This window comes from Triticum dicoccoides, chromosome 4B (genome assembly GCF_002162155.2).
Source record: "Triticum dicoccoides isolate Atlit2015 ecotype Zavitan chromosome 4B, WEW_v2.0, whole genome shotgun sequence".
In the NCBI taxonomy this organism is placed as follows: Eukaryota; Viridiplantae; Streptophyta; class Magnoliopsida; order Poales; family Poaceae; genus Triticum; species Triticum dicoccoides.
The window spans coordinates 536755874-536781755 of record NC_041387.1 but is presented as its reverse complement, the minus strand read 5'-3'; positions in this window follow the sequence as shown (position 1 = coordinate 536781755).

Genomic DNA, 25882 nt, shown 5'->3' with positions numbered 1-25882 from the left:
AACCATACTCTACTTGCTGTAGAGACGAGTGGTAGTACGAAACAAGTATGGGGGTTACTGGCACAAGACTCGATCTACGGTCGACTCAGGAGGTTTAAGTATTCCCTGCATGATTAGCATGACGAATATATTTCAACCAACAGAGTCACCGCTCATATCACCTTGCCATGCCATACCAGACATAACCGTCCCGACGGAGACCGGCGACAAACTCAAGCCTACCCAAGGCAGAGGTTTTTCTCGGGTTCCTGCCGGTATGCATGCCAGGCACATGAGGGTGATTATCATCACAAGTGTGTCCATTTCCAACAGCATGGAAATCAATAACATGCACCCATGCATATGATCATATCACATGAAATAACAAGTTTTTCCAAAGTGAGGTGATGTTATGAACGTGTCATCGAACACACAAAAATATTATGCCGGGTTCAGAATGCTTGCCTTCAATGTGTGGAAAGGCAGGGTGCACTCCAAAACTTGAAACTATTCTCCTCTCTTCAAAAATCCTATTTTAGCAATATAAAAGAATTAACACACAAAATAAAAACAACACCAAAAGTTGTTCTGAATTTTTTTCAAATAAATCTTAAAATAAAATAGGTGAAATTTGAGAGAGGTAGGAAAAAGAATCATTTCATTTGGAGTTGTATTTAAAAAGTTATAGCCAGTCAAAGATTTGGTCAAATCTGTTATTTAAATAAAACAGAAAAGAAAACGTTTCGGAGGGGAATACGCTTTCGGAGCGGGGGAAACGTACTGGGGGATTACGCCTTCACTTAATCCCACGTGGACAGGCACGGGGTCGCTGACAGTGGGTCCAGAGGGCCCACTGGTCAGGTTTGACCAGTCTATCCCTCCCTCCTCTTACTCTGCCCGAACGGAGGCGAGGCAACGGCGATCGTCGCCGGCGAACGGTGGCTCCCCACGGGGCTCAGAGGGCGGGGATGGATCCGCCACTCCAGGGCAGTCCTCCCGGTGGTCGCCAGGTAGGTGGGGATGGAGGGAGCTACCAACGGCGAGCTTCTTGGCGGAGGTGGCCTCGGGAGCAAAGTGTGTTTGGGGATACTGGGGTTCCCGATCAAAATTGAGTAGGGGGAAGGGTTCACGGGAGGATGAGGAAGTTTCTGGCGAAGAGAATGGAGAGGGGGAGGTACTGGAGGTGCCGGATTGGCCGGGGCGGTGGCGGCGGCAGGAGTTGCCGGAGATGAGGAAGAAAGCTCTCCTGGGTCGATTGGTGAGCTAGGAAAGCGTCATTGGGGTGGCCTGAGGTTGCCCGTGTGCGGGAACGGCCCGGGCCGTCCATTTATAAGCGAGGCAAGGCGGTTCCGCGGCGGCCGTGGATAAGCTTCCGGCGAACCGACGTTCTGTAGCAGCAGGGCATCGTGGCGGCGACGAGCGCTAGAGGACATGGCCACGGATGAGCTCGCACTTCTCCAGGGGCCAGGTGGCGAGCGGGAGGGGTTTGGGCGGCGCTGCCCGTGGCTGGAGCCACTGCGGACGCCGGAGTGCCGCCAAGAATGCCCTGGCGGCGGTGCTGTAGCGTGCCAGGGTGGTTTGGTGCGATGCTGCGAGGCGGGGAGTGCGTGGCGAGGTGCTGCCGTGTGGGCCAAAGCCAGGGGGGCCAGCGTGTCGGCTCGGGCGCGGCATCGTGCAATACGTGCGCTCTGGGCGCGTCCAGTGCACGCACGGGAGATGTTCGACACAATGCCGCGGCATGCTACAGGTTGCAGGTGAGGTTGGGGTTTACCAGATCGAGGTTAGGAGCAACTGGGAGTCTAGTGGACATGCTAGTTTGATTAGAGGTGCAAGCTCACAGTGAAATGCCAAAACTCATGTCAAAACTGGTCATGCCTACAAGGTGCTCGATTGAATGCCACATGCACCTAGGCAACTCTTGGGGTGGCCAAAACTTCCAGATTGGGGTCTCTTTAGATGTACAAGAGGGTGGTGGGGTTAGTTGGTCAAATGCAGCAACTTGTTAGTGCAAGTTTTACAAAACTTCAATTCTGGACAGGAAATAAATAGCATTATTTCATGAACCAAAAATGATCCAAAAGGTGCATGCTCATGGACTTAAGGGTTTAACATGGAGGACTACAAGTAGGAGAAATAATCAAGGTTTAAAGAGCAAGCAAAAATATGGTTGCTGTACAAACCATCCAGTTGGTCCAGAATGAAGATGAGGTTGATTCACTCAAATTTTTCAAAGAACATAACTAGGTTTTTGCACAAAGTGGAATAATATGCTCCTACTGACCTCCCCTAATTTTGGTAGAAGTTTTAAAGAAATATTTAAATAGGTTGTAGTGCAAAATGCACCCTGGACCAGAGAAGAAAAATTGAGTGAAGGGCTCAAAATATTTCATGAATGAAATATATTTTTGCATAAAAGTGATTTAAAAACATCACATGACATCTCCAAATTTTGGTTGGAATTTTAAGTGAATTTATCAAATGGTTGTAGTTCAAATAAGGCCATTTAACCTTGAAAATCCATTCTTCAAGAAAATAAAGATCAAGCAATTAAATTAGTTAATTAGTTATACTGATAAAAGGAAAGTTTTTCTTGAGAGGTTAAACAAGTCCAATAACATATTTGAAAAGTTTTCTCTTTGGGAAAAACTCATCATCACAGGGAAGGAAATGATTTAAAAAAAATCAAAAAGGAGCTCAGATATCCAAAGTTTTAATTCCTGAAAAAATTTTAATTCATTAAAACAAGGCCAAATTTTTGGGGTGTCACAATACTACCCCCCTTAAGAAAAATCTCGTCCTCGAGATTTGTTAAAAGCTGTGTTAAGAAAGACTATACGCAATAAAAATGTGGCTACAGTGAGAGGGCAATAAGTGGTGAAAAACCACAGTGTGAAAACTGGTGCTGCGTGGAAGAGTCTACGGTTCGGGACAAAATCGTGAGATTCTACGCTGGATATAAATTTAGAATAACTCCTAAATTTAAATATACGCTGGTCGTACCCGAGAGCACAATGCTCTCTCTGGCCGACAGGTGGACCGGGGTCCACTGTCAGTCTCCTCTTCTCCCTCTGGTTCTCTCTTCCTCCTCTCTCCTGCGCGCTTTCTCGCGCTTTCTCCACCCGCGATGCTTAGCGCGTAGGGCATCTAGGCCGTACCGTGGTAGTGCGCGGCGTGCTAGCTGCCGGTGCAGCGTGCACTCACCTCGCGGGCCAGCGCGCTATCGGCACTGCTCGCGGATTCGACTCCGCACACCGGCGATTGGCGACGAGCGGTGTTGGTGGACTTCGCCCACCGTACACCGAGCTCGAGCTATAAAAACGGTCGAGGTGTCCTCTCTCTTCTTCCTCACACCTGGCCTCACTTCTCCTCCTCCTTCTTTCTCCATTACTGCTTACAGAAGCTTGGGTGAGGCTCTAATGGCGGAGGCGATGCCGGACTGGTTTGTGATCCTGATATGCGGAGGGTTGGCGACACTGCTGGGGCTCTCTGTGCTCCTGTGCGCGATGATCCTCGACGAGTGTCGCGACGCTGCGGTTCGGTTGTTGGCTCTCCGCGGTGGTGGTGATCATGAGGAGTAGATGGGGTGTGCCGGGGGCTAACTGTTGTTAGGGGTGATTAGCTGGATGTAACACCGTTGCAAAGTTTTGCAAACAGTGTATGTGTCCGAATGATTATGGTTGTGAGTCTGCTGCGTGGTGCTGTGCGAAATTAAATAATCCACGTCGTGAGAAGGGGCAGGTGTAGCAACTCAGGGAAAAGAAATCTCACTCCAGAATTTTGCGAGGGAAAAACAGTTAATTTAAAGGAGCATAAACCACCACAAAAACTACACCCATTAGTAGAAGCCAAATAATTGACTCGACGTACAAACTCAGGGTATCACGCCTAAGTCACACACATAAATAAATGTTGCAAAAACAAATACAGTAGTGACGTCTAAAATGAAAACGGTAACTGGGTGGGGTCCTGATAAAATGTCTCTGGTAAAGGGATACACTCCTCTTCTATCGGAGGCAGTGGATTGACCAGTCGATGTATGCGTCTCTCCGGGTCGGGTCTCAATGGTCTGCCGATGGCGAGCTGAGGATTTAAATCTGCGAGGCTCTGAAGATAATCCATCACTCGCTGGTTCAAATGCTCTTGAGCAATGATGTACTGGATAAGGTTGGCTAGCACTGGGTCTCTCTCAATGCGTCCACCGGGAAAAGACGTTACTTCTTCGGGTGCTGCACGGCTCGGAAAGTAATAATATCCTCGTTCGCGGGCATAGGGTACAGCGGATCGAAGGCGAGCAATCGCTTCTTTCGCAGCAACTTCTATGGCCAAGTGTGGGGTTGGCATAGATTTCCCCACGAAGGAAACTTCCGTTGGATCTTGGTTGGGGTCTACAGGAGGAATGTGTACTGCTGCCCAATATTCCGAGGTGGATGGGGTGATCCTTGATTTGAACAGCTCATACTGAGGTGGCTGGGTAGAACCCATGGTACTGCGGGTAAAATCCCACAATATTTTGACAAAGCTACCTGGGGTTGCATTTGGGGTTCTCAGATGAATGCTGGGGCTCGGCATGACAGGAAAAAGTTGTGAGTGTGGTGCACAAGGTGAGGGTTGCTGGGTAAGGTCACAAGGTGGCCTTTATATAGCAATGGAGCCGGATCGTTTTACCGTGGTGAAAGGAAATAAATTTGCCAGCTTAGCTCCAAAGGTCAGGTCAGTGTCAGAGATACACATATCTCATAAAGAGACGTGTTACTGTGGTTGTCATCGGGTTGGTTTTGGTAGTTGTGCCCGAAAAATGTGCAACTATGCGCTGACCAAATATGCAAGGCTACTATTAAAACAGAGGCACAACGACAGGCTGCGTTAATATACACGGTCGCATGATTACAAAGCGAGGATACACTGAAACTCGGTGCTACTCATACGGCTTAGTCTACCTCGTTTATGTCTAAACAGGCATGCCTGGTGGATGTCGAGGCTTCTCCACGTGTCTCACTGCCGGGATTAGTCGGAGATGGCAGAGGAACTGCAGGGTCGGGGTAGTGATGATGACCATCGCGGGGATTGTTGGCCACAACCCCGTTGGAGTGTGCTCCCAATATGCGACGAAGCACTTCTGGGGTCATCAAAGCATCTCGGCTGATGGCTGGAGCTGATCTCGGGGTCTCGATCGGTTGTCCAAACAGCACGACTTGGTTGTCGGCGTTGGGCTCGTTTTCTTCTCTCGCCGGGGCTCGACGAACCAGCTCTCCACGAGCTGCAATTAAATCAATAGTGATTTGATCGCACAGTTCCTCTAGCGCACTTACATAGCGCACCAGGTGCAACAATGCAGGATCTGTCTCGTGATCTCCGTTGGCAACTTGGGGTGGTCTACCATACCCTTCATGTCTGGGGTAGTAGTGGAACGAGCGACAGTTAACTCTGGGCGACAAGTGCCTGAGATGAACTAAAGATTACAGAATAATAGAAAACAGAAATTAAAATAGAGAAACCAGAGAGAGAGAGTTAGTACCTGGCCTCACCCGTGCAGCCCATCGGGCTAGCCCACCAGCGGCCCAGCCCACTAGCCTCCCCCTGTCGTCTTCCTCGCGACAGAAGGACGCCGGGCGTGTGCCCCGTGCGCGCGGCCATGCGCCCCGGCCACCTCCTGCTTGCCGCTCCCCCTCGACGCCTGGACGCCTCTGGGAGACGCCACGCACCCCCTGGACCTCTCTCACTCTCCCCCGTGCTTTCTCCCTCCTCTGTCTCGCTCTCCTCCCCACAGCCGAGCGTTGCCGTCACCACCGACGCCGTTCGCCGTAGCTGTAGCCACCGCCTCCCCCTCGCTACTCTAACCGGCCCAGAGGCTCCGCCTCGACCCCCTCTTTCTTCCACCCCGAGCCACGCCACCACGGGAGCCCCACATTGCCGCCACGAGTCATCTTCCCCGAGCACGGCCGCCGGACTCCATCAACGGATTCGTCGCTTTCCGGTCGTCCCCGAGCCAGCTGAGCTTGTCGTCGGCCTCACCGTGAGCTCCCGGTCTTTTCCCCCTTAACCACGTTGTCGTTTTCGTCCTGTAGCCACTGCCCCACGAGTAACCGGAGCCGCCATCCGCCATGGCTGATGAGGTCCTCGCTCCTAAGCACCTCAGCTCTGACTAGTTGCACCAATATGTTCCTGGAATGCCAAAGATGCCGCCCAGCTACCTCGCTCGCTCGCCCGCAAGCCGCCGTGCCCCGCTCGTGTCCCACCGAACTCCGGCTGCCGCCTTTGAGCTTGTGGACATCGACTACGACCACCCCAGGCCCGACTACTGCCACCAGCCGACGCGTTGCAACGCCAGCCACCCGTAGAGACCAACCGCGGCTCAAACCGCGGCCTGTACGCGAAACCCGAGCAACTCCGGCGAGTTGCCGCCACGGTTTTGGTCGCCGCCGGCTGAACTCCGGTGACTCCGACGTGGCACATCATAAGCGGCTAACCCCACTAATTAACCCCACCCTCTAGACAATGACAGTGGGCCCTGCTACTCAATTAAGCCACTGTTTAGTTTTAAGCTAGATTAATTAACAAAACTAGCGGACCCACGCGTCAGGGTTGACTGGCTGACGTGGCAGTTGAACAGGGCCACCTATCATCGACACTAACTGGCCCTGAGTCACTGACCAGTGGGCCCCATTGGTCAGGTTTGACTTGGACCGGCTCCGTTGACCTGGTGACATCACAGTGACGCTATGCTGACGCAATAAGTATTTTCTGGATTTATTCTTATTCAGGAAATTCCAGAAAATGCCATAAACTTCTAAAAATCATAGAAATTCAACCGTAGCTCCAAATGAAATAATTTATATATGAAAAATGATCAGAAAAATCCAATCTATCCATCTGTACCATTTTAATGCATATTAGAACAACTTATAGCTGCTGTTTAGGCCAAATCATATAAATGACATTTAAACCTTCACATATGGAGTTTGAATTTGAATCTTTGATTCAAACCAACTTCATTTAACCTGTTGCTAGTTGCATTAGCTCAAATCACAGCATATTGACATGTCATGATCATGCATCATATTGTGCATTGCATTGATTATGTTCTTCCTTGTTTGCCGGTATTTGTTCCCTCTCGATAGACGTGTACCGACGACGAGTTCGATGACACCGATGAAGAACTATACTATCTTCAGAAGTGCCAGGCAAGCAAAAACCCCCTTGTTCATTCTGATATAATCCCACTCTCTCACTCCTGCTCTCTTTTACTGCATTAGGACAACAACGTTTCAACTATTACATGCTGCGGTAGTTGAACCCCTTTCCTCTGCATGACCTGTCATTGCCACAGTAAATAGATGAAACCCACTAGCATGAGTAGGAGTTGTTTGAGCCCTGATGTGCCTACTCATTCATGCTTGTTTGTCATGCTTGCTATTGCTTAGAGTTGTGTCAGGTCTGATTCATCGGGGATGAGTTGGAATGTGGTGAACATGTCCTACTGTTGAGAGCTAAGTGTGTGAACATGATTTGGTAAAGGTAGCGGTGAGAGGTCATGTAGGAGTACATGGTGGGTTGTCTCATTGCATCCGCCCTCAGGAACTGAGTTATGTGTTTGTGATCCATGAACAGTTACTACCACACATTGGGCTCCGGGCACTCCAAGCTCTCTCGACTTATTAATCAACTCGATCTCTGTCCAAGAGTTGCAACTAGTTTATGGTGTTTGTAGGTAGTGCTAGTAGTCTACCAAGTGGCACCCAGTACAGGTGGGCTTGGGACAGACTAGGCACAGTGGCACGGTGTACCAAGTGGCACCCGGATGGTGAGCTTGGGAACCCTGCTCACATCGTTTGGGGCCGTGAGCGACACCCCGGCCGGATCTCCTTGCGGATGGAACCCGAATAGGCGATAAACCTGGACGAGAGACTTGTGTGGTTAGTCAGGTCGTGGCCGACTCCCTCGCCAGGCTTCCGCTTGAAGGTTGCCGAGATACACAATGTGTACATGGTGGTAAGTGGCGAGAGCGTGTGTGAAGAAGTACACCCCTGCAGGGTTAACATTATCTATTCGAATAGCCGTGTTCGCGGTAAAGGACTTCTGGGTTGCCTGTACAGTTCATAGACAAGTGAAAGTGGATACTCTAAAATGCGCAAGATAAGCATGAGTGCTATGGATGGAGTTCTCGTAGGGAGATGGGAGCGGATCCATAGTGGTGTATTGATATGGTGAATATGTGGACTCGTGTGCGCCACCTCAAAAGAGTTACTTGCAGTCGTAGTTCAGGATAGCCACCGAGTCAAAGCTGGCTTGCTGTAGTTAAACCCCACCATCCCCTTTGTTGATAATGATGCATATGTAGATAGTTCTGATGTAAGTCTTGCTAGGTACATTTGTACTCACGTTTGCCTATTTTATGTTTTTGCAGAGAGACTTCAGTCTCGCTAGTAGTTCCGCTTGGGCTTCGACGTTTAGCTTGTTAACTCAGCTACGATCTTGTGCCCTCGGCAGGATCTGGTAGTTAGTCAGGCTTCTCAGCCTTTTTCATTTGTAGTTTTCTGTACTCAGACATATTAAGCTTTTGCATGTGCTTTGACTTATATGCTCTGAATGCTGGGTCGAGAGACCCCTGTTTGTAATATCTCGCTCCTCGGAGCCTATGGAATAAACACTTGAGTTGTAGAGTCATGTTGTGATGCCATGTTGTATTTGCACATATCGAGCATATTGTGTGTATGATATTGAAATGCTTGGTATGTGTGGGATCTGACTATCTAGTTGTTTATCCTTAGTAGCCTCTCTTACCGGGAAATGTCTCCTAGTGCTTCCACTGAGCCATGGTAGCTTGCTACTGCTCCGGAACACTTAGGCTGGCCGGCATGTGTCCTTCTTCGTTCCTGTGTCTGTCCCTTGGGGGAAATGTCACGCGATGAATACCGGAGTCCTGTTAGCCCGCTACAGCCCGGTTCACCGGAGTCTTGTTAGCCCAGTGCTACAGCCTGGATTCACTCGCTGATGACCGACAGGTTCGAGGCTGGGTCATGGATGCCTGTCCCTATAAGTTTGTGCCACTTTGGGTTTATGACTAGCCATGTCAGCCTGGGCTCCTTACCATATGGATGCTAGCGACACTATCATATACGTGTGCCAAAAGGCGCAAACGGTCCCGGGCAAAGGTAAGGCGACACCCGTGGGGATACCGTGCGTGAGGCCGCAAAGTGATATGAGGTGTTACATGGTAGATTGATGTGACATTGAGTCGGGGTCCTGACAGCTTTGGTATCAGAGCCTGACTGCCTGTAGGATTACCAAGCCAAACTGGTCAAAGTTGAGTCTAGAAATGCTTTAGTTATATGTAGGGGAATTGATTGTGGGATGGGAACGTAAGGCTCTTTTTACTCCTTTACCTCATGCCCTTCTGATCTGAGTCATCTTATCTTTCCTACGGGGTTAAGGAACTAGGCCTTCTCTTCTTTCTATCAGGATCACATGTTACTAATCCGTAGACTTATAGGATTGATGGATTTAAGCTTCAATTCAGTTCCTACTACTTCCATATGTTAACTGTTGATCTCGAAACCTTGATATTGTGCTTCTGAGTGGCTATGCCACCATTTTTGTAGCATGTCTCAAATCTTTTTGAGCATTTACAGCCGTTATGCTGTCCGAGTCATCCCAGGTTTCTAAATAGTCTGAAGCTTTTGCAAATCCCTCCTTCCCATTCCCAATAATCCTTTGGACCAAATTAACCACACTAATTGCTGAGTTGAGGTACTTTATTGCCTCGACATATATGTTGGAGTTATTATTATGACCCTAGGTGTCTTAGAGTACCACCTAGTACCATAGCCATGCTTTGTGTTCCCAGTGTGATGATTCTGGCCACCGTCATTCTCGAAAGCATCCCGTGATGCAATTTAGTTTGTAGGTATTATATTCCTGGGTTCTTGAACCCGAGATTCACCCTACTTACTTCATGTTGATAGTGTTTGCTAGTCCCTTTAGGATACTAGTAACCTATGCGATAGTCCTCGAGGTCCATGGTATTTCCTTCTTCCAACTCCATGAACTATTTATGGCAGAAGTTCCTCGTTGAGCCAAAAGATCACAACCAGAGTGCTCTTGATGAGTTCTCGATTCTATGTTGATACTCTGCCAGCTCTACCTTTCTGCATGGGTTATCCGGAAGAAACATGTTGAACTTGGTTCGACATGCTAATCCATGCATCCACAACCCAGAAAATCATATGTTCTTTTGAGTTGTCCCATTTTAATTGTCTGCCGACCCTCGTCTATCAATTGATAGTCAAGAGTATGCGTGCATTTGTTCATCGATGCCTATTACTCTTGTGGTCCGTCAAGCCATTCTATTATGGAATGACTAGGAGAAACAAACTCCAGTACCTCATCCATATCTAGGGTTGCGTCAAAGAAGTTGTATTCCATAGATCAAAATGCCGATCCAGCTTCTGGTCTGTTCTACCTTGAAGTATTACCTTCTTTATGTTAGGATTGTCATGAGAATTGCACCACCTCTTATGAATTCTTGACGCAATGATACTTCTCGCCATCATTTTCATTTCTTGGTTCCGTGTTGTTGCAACCGGAATGCCGACAGGTGAATCATGATGTGTGAACTCAATACTCCTAGCAACTGTGTTGCTTGGTAGTTAATGGACAATAATTTCATTCTTAGTGTGTTGGTTCTTGAATCATCATTCTAAGACCGATTGTGCTACCTAGTCCTTATTTCCTGGTGCACTCTTCGATCAATGAGTTAGGATTTTGGCAATCCCTCGCTCTTCTGGTCATATCGTCTTGCCCTGAAAAGCAAGATTGTTCTCGAGCTTTGTAACATATCGGTGGTTCGTGATTCTCCGAATGTCTTCTCGGAGGTATCACCAGGATGTCACCTGACCGCTATGTTGAGCTCGTGATCAAGTTGGTTTTTGAAACCACCCTTTCTCCAAGAATCCGTGTTGGATACCCCTGAGCTGGTTGGTTAAGCTAAACAACAACTTGGAGAGTTGGAAGATGAAAGCTTGTCCGACTCAGTTCATTCCAAAGGGATATCTTGGTGTGTGTGTGTGTTGAAGAAAGATGATATCTTCATTGATTGATCCTCGTGGTCAATTGTTGGATTTATTGTCTTACCCCAAACCTTTGATTTGAGTATGGGCTATCATCAAAACAAATCAGAACCAACGATGTTCGTAATGTTGTCTTACTCGTGGATTTTCCTCGAGCATACACCATTATATCTTTTGGGTCTGACCAATACTATCACCTTGTTCACATAGTTATGGAATTCCATCTCCATGGGAATCTGGATGAATTGTTGTTGAGCCCATCAACAACATTCTTATCTCCTCCATGATTTTGTTGAACATTAAGCTAGTGTTGGAAACTTCTATAAGCATTATCTTCATGTCCCGTTCATGAAGTCTATGTTTGGATGAAAGAAGTGAATTCCTCTAATACATGTGCATTTGATGCAAGTTGCCGTCGTGAATTCGAGAAAGTCAATGTTGCCTCCTCTGGAAACATCCCAAGTCAGTCATGCATGTGCAAAGTATACATTGGTTTGTGAGACTAGCTACCTTCATTCCATATGTATCCCTAGCACGCCAAGCCACTGATTTATTTGTTCAAGATAAAGGAGTCTGTTCTAAAGTGTTAATCCTTTAGACTTCCGCGCGGAGACTTCGATATCATTAATGATGGTTCCCCATCTGAACTTGGTAGTGTTCTATTGTAAGACTACTATGTGGTCATGCTTGTCTGGGACAACGTGTTCACATGTGTGTAGCAGAACCCACTCATGTTTTGGAGCTTACTACCATAGTCCATTTTCTGAGAATCTCGCAACGCCATCTCGTCGATTTGTGTTGCAAACTTTCATTTTTCCTTCTAGACTTGATGAGTCTGGAATATCCTGACACCAACCAGATTTGAATCTCAGGCAAATATGATGATTGGAACGTGTCCCAAGAATTATAATATTGGTCTCTCGGTAACCCGGTAACGTGGATGTCGTGGCCAACACACCTAGCCGGAAGGCCTATTATTGTAGTATATTGGTTGAAGAAGTTGGTCACCTCCCCATAAGGATTTCGTAGGATTTACTCCCTAGTCATTCCTTATGGATTTTTGTGTTCCCAAAGTCCGACCTTTTACTTGATGTTCTAGATATCAAACCATATCTATGAATGGGTTACACCAGCACATCAAGGAGAACATTGGAAGCGGAGTGCTAAATGTCTCTCGGTCGATCGTCCAGATTTCGTTCCCTTGGCCTCGCTAAGGTGAAACCTGAAAAAGTGTTATCTTCCTTTGCATCTACATCCTCCGTCACTATTCATCATGGTAGTATGTTGTGGCCAGGATTCTTGACACGGATATTGGTAAAACCTTGATGAATATGGAAATGCTCAAGTTCTTGAGAGCACGCACAGGCACTAGGTGCTATCATAGGCACTAGCTGGGATTGCTCCCAGTTTTCTCGGTTATGCTATAAATTTTCAACAGTGGACTCACTCTCTACTGTTGAGCTTTTCCCCAGTTACTAAAATCATCCCTTGTGTTGTTTTAAACAAGGTAATCCACATCATCCATTCTAGTCTGGGTATGCCATTCTAACGAACTCTTTGAAATGATCGTTTGAGAATCTCCTTAGGCTGATATAAAGAGTTTCAATGATCTCTAAATCAAAGGTACTTCTTGTTGCCACTTAATGGATGATTCTATGAGTCACCTCCTCTAAGGTGCCCCGTTATGGGATCATGGCAACTATTTTCCTCGCTACTTTGAAACCCTCGTCAAATTGTTTCTTCCGCCCTTCCTGATGTGTGTTTTGCCTCTCAGCTCAAGAGATGTTTCTATGTCTCATCCTGTGAGTTGATTTTGTGATCATTAGGATGATCCATCCTTGTAGAGTGTCTCTGTCCTCGTGTTGGATGAAGATCTCGAAAGCAAAGACGTCAAGATCAATATGAAGCAATGAATCAACATCTTTGAGAAGGACAGTTGGATCATGAAGATCGTGTTAGCTTTGTGTCCCCTTTGTCTTCTTACCTCACATCTTGAACCTCGGGTCGAGATTCTTGTTTAGTGGGGGAGAGTTGTCACGTCCCTAGCCTTGCTATGCACTTGGACTAGCTTGGTTACTGCATCATGTTTAAACTTCATTTAAACCTGAAATGGGGATTGTTCAAACCCTAGCACCAGATCAAATGAAATAGGTTCAACCTAAAATAACCTTCAATGAACCTGAAATGCCCTTCTAAAATGTTCATCATCTTTGCCTTGGTCCTAAACCTCTGACAAAAATGGTGCACAATTTTCTAGGTCATCCTAAGGTCACTGAATTAAATCATAAGTATTTGAATTTGGACATTTAAATTCTATAAAATATTTTAAATGTCCAAATACTCCTAAACTGAAATGTTCCATGTTGGATATATTCTATACAGTGGGCATGTGCAGTTTAGTGATTTTTGAAAGGGTCTAGGTATTTTAGAAAAGCCCTAAAGATTACAGAATAATAGAAAACAGAAATTAAAATAGAGAAACCAGAGAGAGAGAGTTAGTACGTGGCCTCACCCGTGCAGCCCACCGGGCTGGCCCACCTGCGGCCCAGCCCACTAGCCTCCCCCCTGTCGTCTTCCTCGCGACAGAAGGACGCCGGGCGTGTGCCCCATGCGCGCGGCCATGCGCCCCGGCCACCTCCTGCTTGCCGCTCCCCCTTGATGCCTGGACGCCTCTGGGAGATGCCACGCACCCCCTGGACCTCTCTCACTCTCCCCCGTGCTTTCCCCCTCCTCTGTCTCGCTCTCCTCCCCACAGCCGAGCGCTGCCATCGCCACCGATGCTGTTCGCCGTAGCTGCAGCCACTGCCTCCCCCTCGCTACTCTGACCGGCCCAGAGGCTCCGCCTCGACCCCCTCTTTCTTCCACCTCGAGCCACGCCACCGCGGGAGCCCCACATCGCCGGCACGAGTCGTCTTCCCCGAGCACGGCCGCCGGACTCCATCGACGGATTCGTGGCCTTCCGGTCGTCCCCGAGCCAGCTGAGCCTGTCGTCGGCCTCACCGTGAGCTCCTGGTCTTTTCCCCCTTAACCACGTTGTCGTTTTCGTCCCGTAGCCACTGCCCCGCGAGTAATCGGAGCCGCCGTCCGCCATGGCCGATGAGGTCCTCGCTCCTGAGCACCTCAGCTCCGACCAGTTGCACCAATGTGTTCCTGGAACGCCAGAGATGCCGCCCAGCTACCTCGCTCGCTCGCCCGCAAGCCTCAGTGCCCCGCTCGTGCCCCACCGAACTCCAACTGCCGCCTTTGAGCTCGTGGCCGTCGACTCCGGCCACCCCAGGCCCGACTACTGCCGCCAGCCGATGCGTTGCAACCCCAGCCACCCGTAGAGACCAATCGCGGCTCAATCCGCGGCCTGTACGCAAAACCCGAGCAACTCCGGCGAGTTGCCGCCGGCTGAACTCCGGTGACTCCGACGTGGCACATCATTAGCGGCTAACCCCACTAATTAACCCCACCCTCTAGACAATGACAGTGGGCCCTGCTACTCAATTAAGCCGCTGTTTAGTTTTAAGCTAGATTAATTAACAAAACTAGCAGACCCACGCGTCAGGGTTGACTGGCTGACGTGGCAGTTGACAAGGGCCACCTGTCAGCGACACTAACTGGCCCTGAGTCACTGACCAATGGGCCCCATTGGCCAGGTTTGACTTGGACCGGCTCCATTAACCTGGTGACGTCATAGTGACGCTATGCTGACGCAATAAGTATTTTCTGGATTTATTCTTATTCAGGAAATTCCAGAAAATGCCATAAACTTCTAAAAATCATAGAAATTCAACCGTAGCTCCAAATGAAATAATTTATATATGAAAAATGATCAGAAAAATCCAATCTATCCATTTGTACCATTTTAATGCATATTAGAACAACTTATAGCTGCTGTTTAGGCCAAATCATATAAATGACATTTAAACCTTCACATATGGAGTTTGAATTTGAATCTTTGATTCAAACCAACTTCATTTAACCTGTTGCTAGTTGCATTAGCTCAAATCACAGCATATTGACATGTCATGATCATGCATCATATTGTGCATTGCATTGATTATGTTCTTCCTTGTTTGCCGGTATTTGTTCCCTCTCGATAGACGTGTATCGACGACGAGTTCGATGACACCGATGAAGAACTATACTATCTTCAGAAGTGCCAGGCAAGCAAAACCCCCCTTGTTCATTCTGATATAATCCCACTCTCTCGCTCCTGCTCTCTTTTACTGCATTAGGACAACAATGTTTCAACTATTACATGCTGTGGTAGTTGAACCCCTTTCCTCTGCATGACCTGTCATTGCCACAGTAAATAGATGAAACCCACTAGCATGAGTAGGAGTTGTTTGAGCCCTGATGTGCCTACTCATTCATGCTTGTTTGTCATGCCTGCTATTGCTTAGAGTTGTGTCAGGTCTGATTCATCGGGGATGAGTTGGAATGTGGTGAACATGTCCTACTGTTGAGAGCTAAGTGTGTGAACACGATTTGGTAAAGGTAGCGGTGAGAGGCCATGTAGGAGTACATGGTGGGTTGTCTCATTGCATCCGCCCTCAGGAACTGAGTTCTGTGTTTGTGATCCATGAACAGTTACTACCACACATTGGGCTCCGGGCACTCCAAGCTCTCTCGACTTATTAATCAACTCGATCTCTATCCAGGAGTTGCAACTAGTTTCTGGTGTTTGTAGGTAGTGCTAGTAGTCTACCAAGTGGCACCCGGTACAGGTGGGCTTGGGACAGACTAGGCACAGTGGCACGGTATACCAAGTGGCACCCGGATGGTGAGCTTGGGAACCTTGCTCACATCGTTTGGGGCCGTGAGCGACACCCCGGCCGGATCTCCTTGCGGATGGAACCCGAATAGGCGATAAACCTGGACGAGAGACTTGTGTGGTTAGTCAGGTCGTGGCCGACTCCCTCGCCAGGCTTCCGCTTGAAGGTTGCCGAGATACACGACGTGTACATGGTGGTAAGTGGCGAGAGCGTGTGTGAAGAAGTAGACCCCTACAGGGTTAACATTATCTATTCGAATAGCCGTGTCCGCGGTAAAGGACTTCTGGGTTGCCTGTACAGTTCATAGACAAGTGAAAGTGGATACTCTAAAATGCGCAAGATAAGCGTGAGTGCTATGGATGGCGTTCTCGTAGGGAGATGGGAGCGGATCCATAGTGGTGTATTGATATGGTGAATATGTGGACTCGTGTGCGCCACCTCAAAAGAGTTACTTGCAGTCGTAGTTCAGGATAGCCAGCGAGTCAAAGCTGGCTTGCTGCAGTTAAACCCCACCATCCCCTTTGTTGATAATGATGCATATGTAGATAGTTCTGATGTAAGTCTTGCTGGGTACATTTGTACTCACGTTTGCCTATTTTATGTTTTTGCAGAGAGACTTCAGTCTCGCTAGTAGTTCCGCTTGGGCTTCGACATTTAGCTTGTTACCTCAGCTACGATCTTGTGCCCTCGGCAGGATCTGGTAGTTAGTCAGGCTTCTCAGCCATTTTTCATTTGTAGTTGTCTGTACTCAGACATGTTAAGCTTCTACATGTGCTTTGACTTATATGCTCTGAATGCTGGGTTGAGAGACCCATGTTTGTAATATCTCGCTCCTCGAAGCCTATGGAATAAATACTTGAGTTGTAGAGTCATGTTGTGATGCCATGTTGTATTTGCACATATCGAGCATATTGTGTGTATGATATTGAAATGCTTGGTATGTGTGGGATCTGACTATCTAGTTGTTTATCCTTAGTAGCCTCTCTTACCGGGAAATGTCTCCTAGTGCTTCCACTGAGCCATGGTAGCTTGCTACTGCTCTGGAACACTTAGGCTGGCCGGCATGCGTCCTTCTTCGTTCCTGTGTCTGTCCCTTGGGGGAAATGTCACGCGATGAATATCGGAGTCCTGTTAGCCCGCTACAGCCCGGTTCACCGGAGTCTTGTTAGCCAAGTGCTACAGCCTGGATTCACTCGCTGATGACCGACACGTTCGATGCTGGGTCATGGATGCCTGTCCCTGTAAGTTTGTGCCACTTTGGGTTTATGACTAGCCACATCAGCCCGGGCTCCTTATCATATGGATGCTAGCGACACTATCATATACATGTGCCAAAAGGCGCAAACGGTCCCGGGCAAAGGTAAGGCGACACCCGTGGGGATACCGTGCGTGAGGCCGCAAAGTGATATGAGGTGTTACATGCTAGATCGATGTGGCATTGAGTCGGGGTCCTGACAACGGACACGTAAACACACCCTAGAGATCGTCAGTCATGGAAATCGCTTTGGGACCCCAAAACGGTGAGTAATAGTCCATGAAACAGACCAGAATTGGCCCAAATTGTGAGTGTTGATGACCGACACGTAAACGCACCCCGGGGTTCGTCAATCGTGGAAATCACTTCATGTCACGTCCCTAGCTTCTGGTGCTGCCTAGTGTTTGCATCATGTTTAAATTTTTGAAACTTGAACTGAGGAAATTTGGAAGCCTCAAAAACCCTAAATAAAAGAAGGGCAGAAACCCTAAAATCTCATTCATTGTTCCAAAATGCTCTTCTTAAATGTTTGATAATTTTTGGCAAGGGTTCTGGTCCCAACCAAAATATTGAACATTTTTAGGGACTTAATCTTGGGACTTTGAATTTAAATCATTAGTTATTTGAATTTGAATTATATTCATATAATTAGAATATAATTCCAAATACCCCTGAAATATTTTATGAGCTTTTGGAAAAGTCCATCTAGCAAAATAAAAATATTCAGAGGAGTTTTTGGCATTGTTGAATTTGTTTAAATTCAAAACAATGGCAAAAGATATTAATAGAAGAAAACAGAACAAAAGAACAGAAATAAAAGAGAGAAGCCCAGCCACTTACCTGGCGCCTACCTGTGCGGCCTGCTGCAGAAGCCGGCCCAGCCCATCTCCACTCCCCCCCTGTCGTCTTCCTCGCGCCAGTAGGCAGCGCGCGTGGCCGACGCACGCCGGCGCACGCCTCGGCCACCTCCTGCTTGCCGCTCCACCTCGACGCCTGGACGCCTCTGGGAGACGCCACGCACCCCCCCTGGAACCCCCTCGACCTCTCCCATCGCCTCTCCCCTTCTCCGTCCCTCTCGCACACAACCGGCCGAGCGCCACCGTCGCTGACCCTCGCTGCCCTCTCGGCCACCGCCACCCCCTCTCCTCCCCGACGCGCTCCCGAGCTCCGCAGTGCCTCCCTCGACCTCTCCGTCGGCTCACGTGACCGGAGAAGCCCCGAAGCACCGTCCCGACGCTTTTCCCCTCCCCGGCCACCGAGGACCGCCGCCGTCGATTCGCCGCCGTCGCCGCCTCCCCGAGCTCGCCGTCTGCTCCAACCGACTCCCCGTGAGCTCCTCTTCCTCCTCCCCCTCTCCGTTTTCTCTCTAGCATGCCGTAGCCGCCGCGCCTCTCTCCCCCGACAGCACGCCGCCGCACGAGCTCATCGCCGACGAGGCTCCGGTGGCCATTTGGTCCCGTGCGTGCCTCCGTTGGGTTCGTGAGCTCTCATAAAACGCGTAGGTGCTAACCGTAGATCCTCCCGTGCACGGTGTCGTCGTTTTCATCGGCGCCCGAACTCCGGCCGCCGCTACGACCTCGCTTCCGGCGAACTCCGTCCAGCCCCGGACCTCCCGTTGGTTCCCCTAGATGCGCGCGGGCACAGGCTATCCTCTGGTGCCCCTGGCGCGTCGATCCGTCGTCTCTGGCGCAACTCCGGCGAGCCACCGCCGCTCTGGGTCGTCGCCTTCGTCCAACCGCCGGCGAATCCGACGTGGCCGTCGTTAGCGGCTAACCCCCCACACTAACCAACCCCCTAGGCCACTGACTCATGGGCCCAGCCCCGTTAGTTAATTAGGATTAGTACTAATTAAATTAGTTAAACTAATTACCCCTGCTGACACTGACATTTGGCCCCGTGGCTATTAACTTGATTAGTTAGAGTTAGTTAACTCTGTTAGTCACCTAAGTCACTGACCAGTGGGCCCCACTGGTCAGGTTTGACCCGGACCAGCCCCTGTTGACCTGCTAACGTCATGCCAACGTCATGCTGACGCAGTAATGTTTTCTGGATTTAATTTAATTCTGAAAATTCCAGAAAATGATCTAAGCTTCTAAAATTCATAGAAATTCAACCGTAACTCCAAATTAAATAATTTATATATGAAAAATTATCAGAAAAATTCAAGGAATCCATATGTACCATTTTCATGCATGTTTGAACAATGTTTGTCCTCTGTTTTGGACAAAACAAATAAAGGGCATTTAAATAATCATATATGGAGTTGGAATTTGAATCATGTATTCAAACCAACTTCACTTAAATCATAGCTAGGTGCATTAGCCCAAAACACATTCATATTGCCATGTCATAGCATGCATCATATTGTGCATTGCATTGATCGTGTTTCCTTCTGTGTTGCCGGAACTTGCCCCCTCTCGATAGACGTGGTTCCGACAATGAGTTCGATGACACCGATGAAGAGCTATACTATCTTCAGAAGTGCCAGGCAAGCAAAACCCCCTTGTTCATTCCGATACAGTCCTACTCTCTCCCCCTGCTCTCTTTACTGCATTAGGACAACAACGATTCAACTGTTACCTGCTGCGGTAGCTGAACCCCTTTATCCTTTGCATGCCCTGTCATTCCACAGTAAATAGATGAAACCCACTAGCATGAGTAGGAGTTGTTTGAGCCCTGTTGTGCCTACTCATTCATGTTTGTTTGTCATGCCTGCTATTGCTTAGAGTTGTGTCAGGTCTGATCCATCCGGGATGAATCAGAGGTGTGTGAACATGTCCTACTGTGTGTGAGCTAAGTGTGTGAATACGATTTGGTAAAGGTAGCGGTGAGAGGCCATGTAGGAGTACATGGTGGGTTGTCTCATTGCAGCCGTCCTCAGGAACTGAGTTCTGTGTTTGTGATCCATGATTCAGCTACTACCACGCATTGGGCCCGAAACCAATGGACCCTCTCGGCTTCTTGATCACCCTTGTCCTCTGTCCAGGAGTTGCAAGTAGTTTCTGGTGTTTGTAGTATGCTGGAGGCCGTGGGCAGCGCTGACCGGAGGGGTGGGCTGTGATGCGGTAGGCACGTGGCACGGTGTACCGGGCGCCCGTTTGGTGTCTCGGGAACCCCGTTCACATCGTTTGGGGCTGTGAGCGAAACTCCGGCCGGATCTCCTCATGGATGGAACCCGAATAGGCGATAAACCTGGACTAGAGACTTGAGTGTTTAGGCAGGCCGTGGCCGACACCCACGTTGGGCTTCCGCTTGAAGGTTACCGAGTACATGTCGTGTAAACGGCGGTAAGTGGTGAGAGCGTGTGTGAAGAAGTACACCCCTGCAGGGTTAACATCATCTATTCGAATAGCCGTGTCCGCGGTAAAGGACTTCTGGGTTGCTTATATCAGTTCATAGACAAGTGAAAGTGGATACTCTAAAATACGCAAGATAAGCGTGAGTGCTATGGATGGCATTCTCGTAGGGAGACGGGAGCGGATCCATAGTGGTGTATTGATATGGTGAATATGTGGACTCGTGTGCGCCACCCCAAAAGAGTTACTTGCAGTCGTAGTTCAGGATAGCCACCGAGTCAAAGCTGGCTTGCTGCAGTTAAACCCCACCATCCCCTTTGTTGATAATGATGCATATGTAGTTAGTTCTGATGTAAGTCTTGCTGGGTACATTTGTACTCACGTTGCTTAATTTATGTTTTTGCAGAGAGACTTCGGTCTCGCTAGTAGTTCCGCGTGGACTTCGACGTTTAGCTTGTTACCTCAGCTACGATCTTGTGCCCTCGGCAGGATCTGATAGATAGTCAGGCTTCTCAGCCTTTTTCATTTATAGATGTCTGTACTCAGACATGATAGCTTCCGCTTGTGCTTGATTTGTATGCTCTGAATGTTGGGTCATGAGACCCCTGTTTGTAATATCTCGCTCCTCGGAGCCTAATGAATAAATACTTGAGTCGTAGAGTCATGTTGTGATGCCATGTTGTATTTTCACATATCGAGCATATTGTGTGTATGTTATTGAAATGCTTGGTACATGTCGGATCTGGCTATCTAGTTGTTTATCCTTAGTAGCCTCTCTTACCGGGAAATGTCTCCTAGTGTTTCCACTGAGCCATGGTAGCTTGCTACTGCTCCGGAACACTTAGGCTGGCCGGCATGTGTCCTTCTTCGTTCCTGTGTCTTTCCCTTCGGGGAAATGTCACGCGATGAATACCGGAGTCCTGTTAGCCCGCTACAGCCCGGTTCACCGGAGTCCTGCTAGCCCAGTGCTACAGCCTGGATTCACTCGCTGATGACCGACACGTTCGATGCTGGGTCATGGATGCCTGTCCCTGTAAGTTAGTGCCACTTTGGGTTTACGACTAGCCATGTCAGCCCGGTCTCCTTATCATATGGATGCTAGCGACACTGTCATATACGTGTGCCAAAAGGCGCAAACGGTCCCGGGCAAAGGTAAGGCGACACCCATGGGAATACCGTGCGTGACGCCGCAAAGTGATATGAGGTGTTACATGCTAGATCGATGTGGCATTGAGTCGGGGTCCTGACAGCTTTGGTATCAGAGCTTGACTGCCTGTAGGATTACCAAGCCAAACTGGTCGAAGTTGAGTCTAGAAATTCTTTAGTTATATAAGGGAATTGATTGTGAGATGGAATGTAAGGCTCTTTTTACTCCTTATACCTCATGCCCTTCTGATCTGAGTCATCTTATCTTTCCTACGGGGATTAAGAACTAGGCTACCTCTTCTTTCTATCAGGATCACGTGTTACTAATCCGTAGACTTATAGATTGTTGGATTTAAGCTTGAGTTCAGTTCCTACGACTTCTGTATGTTAACTGTTGATCTCGAAAACCTTGATATTGTGCTTCTGAGTGGTTATGCCACCATTTTTGTGATTGTCTCAAATCTTTTTGAGCATTTACAGCCGTTATGCTGTCCGAGTCATCCCAGGTTTCTAAATAGTCTGATGCATTTGCAAATCCGTTCTTCCCGTTCCCGATGTCCTTTTGGTCAGATTAATCACACAAATTAGTGAGTTGAGGTACTTTATTGCCTCGACATATATGTTGGAATAATTATTATGACCCTAGATGTTTTAGGGAGTCACCTAGTAATCTAGCAATGTTTTGTGTTCCCAGTGTGAAGATTCTGGCCATCATTCTCGAAAGCATCTCGTGGTGCTACTTAGGAGTAGGTATTCTACTCCTGGGTTTTGAACCCGAGATTCACTCTACTTACTTCATGTTGATAGTGTTTGCTAGTTCCTTTAGGATATTAGTAACCTTTGCGATAGTCCTCAAGGTTCGTGGTACATCCTTCTTCCAATTACCATGAACCATTCTTGGCAGGAGTTCTTCTGAACCAAAAGATGACAACAAGAGTGCTCTCGATGAGTTCTCCATGCTATATTGTGACTCTGCCAGCTCAACCTTTCTGCATGGGTTATCCGGAAGAAACCTGTTGAACCTGGTTCAACATACTAATCTATGCATCCACAACTCAGAAAGTTATATGTTCCTTTGAGTTGTCCCTTTTTAGTTGTCTACTGACCTTCGTCTATCAATTGATAGTCAAGAGTATGCGTGCGTTCGTTTATCGATGCCTATTACTCTTGTGGTCCATCAAGCCATTCTATCGCGGAATGACTAGGAGAAACAAACTCCAGTACCTCTTCCATATCCAGGATTGGGTCAAGAAGTTGTGCTCCGCAGATCAAATTGCTAATCCAGCTTTTGTTCTGCTCTACCTTGGAGTATTACCATCTTTTATATCAGGATTTTCATGAGAATTGCACCGGCTCTTGTGAATTCTTGGTGCAGTGATACTTCTTGCCATCATTATTCATTTCTCGGTCCCCGTGTTGTTGAACCGGAATGCCGACAAGTGATTTGTGATGTGTGAAATCTATACTCCTAGCAACTCTGTTGCTGGGTAGTTAAATGGACAATAACCTCATTCTTAGCATGTTGATTTTTGAATCATCGCCCTAAGGTTGGTCGTGCTACCTAGTCCTTATTTCCGGTGCACCTTTCGATCAATGAGTTGGGATTGAGTCAGTCCCTCGCTATTGTGATCATATCATCTTGCCCTGAAAAGCAAGGTTGTTCTCGAGCTTAGTAACATATCGGTGGTTCGTGATTTTCTGAATATCTTCTCAGAAGTATTACCAGGTTGTCACCTGACCGCTATGTTGAGTTCGTGACCAAGCTGGTTTATTCCTGTAAACCACCCCTTCTCCAAGAATCCGTGCTGGATACCCTGAGCTAGTTGGATAAGCTAAACAACAACTTGGAGAGTTGGAAGATAAAAGCTTGTCTGACTTAGTTCATGTTAAGGGATATCTTTTTGTGTGTGTGTGTGTTGAAGAAAGATGATATCTTCATCAATTGGTCCTTGTGAACAATTGTTGGATCTATTATCTTACCCAAACCTTTGATTGAGTATGGGCTATCGTCAAATCAAATCAGTACCAACGATGTTCGTAATGTTGTTTTACTCGTGGTTTTTCCTCGAGCATACACCATTATATTTTTGGGTCTGACCAATGCTATCACTTGTTCACATAATTATGGAATTCCATTTACATGGAAATCTCGATGAGTTGTTGTTGAGCCCATCAGCAGCATTTTGTCTCTCCCATGAGTCATGTTGAACATCAACCTAGTGTTGGAAACTTGTGTAAGCATTTCTTCGTGTTTCGTTCATGAAGCATATGTTTGGATGAAGGTAGTGACTTCCTTTAATTCATGTGCATCTGATGCAAGTTGCCGCCGTGGATTCGAGAAAGTCAATGTTGCTTTCTTTGGAATCATTCCAAATCAGTCATGCACACGTGCGAAGAATTCTGTGGTTTGAAGACTTGCAACCTTCAATCTATATGTATCCCTAGCACACCAAGCCACTGATTGATTTGTTCAAGAAGGAGTTCCTTCATAAGAGCTAATCCGGACTTATGTAAGGACTTCGATACCCTCGTTGATGGTTCCCAACCTGAACTCGGTAGTGTTTTATTGTAAGACTACCACGTGGTCATGCTTGTCTAGGACATCGTGTTCACACGTGTGTAGCAGAACCAGCTCATGTTTTGGAGTTTGCTATCGTAGTTCATTTCCCGAGAATCTCGCAACGTCATCTCGTCGATTTGTGTTGCAAACTTTCATTTTTCTTCCTAAACTCGATGAGTCTGGAATATCCTGACACCAACCAGATCTGAATCTCAGGCAGATATGATGGTTGGAACATTTCCCAAGAACTATAATACTGGTCCCTCGATAACCGGTAAAGTGGATGTCATGGCCAACACACCCAGCCGGAAGACCTATTATTGTAGTATCTTGATTGAAGAAGTTGGCCACCTTCCCATAAGGACTTCGTAGGATTTACTCCCTAGTTGTGCCTTATGATTTTTGTGTTCCGAAGTCCGACCTTTTACTTGATGTTATATATATCAAACCATTTCTATGAATGGGTTACACTAGCACATCAAGGAGAACATTAGAAGCGGAGTGCTAAATGTCTCTCGGTCGATCATCCAGATTTTATTTCCTTGGCCCCGCCAAGGGTGAAATCTGAGAAAGTGTTATCTTCCTTTGCATCTGCATCATCCATCATCATTCATCATGGTAGCAAGTTGTGTTGCCAGGATCTTTGACACGGATGTTGGTAAAACCTTGATGATTATGGAAATGCCCAAGTTCTTGAGAGCACGCACAAGCGCTAGGTGTTATCTTCGGCACTAACTGGGATTCCTCTCAGTTTCCTCGGCAATTCTATGACCTTTTCAAACAGTGAATTCACTCTCTATTGTTGGGTTCTTCCCCAGTTACCAGAATCATTCCCAGCATTTGCATTTTGTTCCCAGCTTGCACCGCCAATGTGCCATTCTACCATGGGTCTCTTCCATTTCCGGTGGTAAGCAAATCCATCCATTACGTTGTCTTCAACAAGGTAATCCACATCATCCAAGTCCGAGTATGCCATTCTACCGACCCCCTCCAAACGATCGGTCGAGAATTGCCTTAGGTTGGTTTAAAGAGTTTCAATGATCTTTGAATCAAAGGTAATTCTTTTTGCCACTTAAGGGGATATATCTACGAGTCACGGTTCCTAAGGTGTCTCGTTGTGGTATCATGGCAACTCAACTCCTCGCTACGTTGACAATCGTTTACCACCTTTTTAAGTGTGAAATTGTTGTCTACCTAGTGAACCCTCATCATCTGTTCCACTCCATCCCTCTAGAGGTGTGCTTCGTCTCTCAGCTCGAGAGATGTTGCTATGTCTCATCCCATAAGTTGATCCTAAGTTGTTCGACCTTCGAGAAGATTGATCCTTCTAGAGTTCCCTTCTCCTCTCGTTGTCATGTTGGTTGGAGTTCCCAGAGCAAGACGTCGAGACAAGATGATGATCGAATCAAGCTTCTTATGAAGTGCAACCTGGATCGTGAAGATTGTGCTAGTTTGCGTTCCCCCTTCACCTTACCCTACGCTTGAATCTCGGGACGAGATTTTTGTTTAGTGGGGGTGAGTTGTCACATCCCTAGCTTCTGGTGCTGCCTAGTGTTTGCATCATGTTTAAATTTTTGAAACTTGAACTGAGGAAATTTGGAAGCCTCAAAAACCCTAAATAAAAGAAGGGGAAAAACCCTAAAATCTCATTCATTGTTCCAAAATGCTCTTCTTAAATGTTTGATAATTTTTGGCAAGGGTTCTGGTCCCAACCAAAATATTGAACATTTTTAGGGACTTAATCTTGGGACTTTGAATTTAAATCATTAGTTATTTGAATTTGAATTATATTCATATAATTAGAATATAATTCCAAA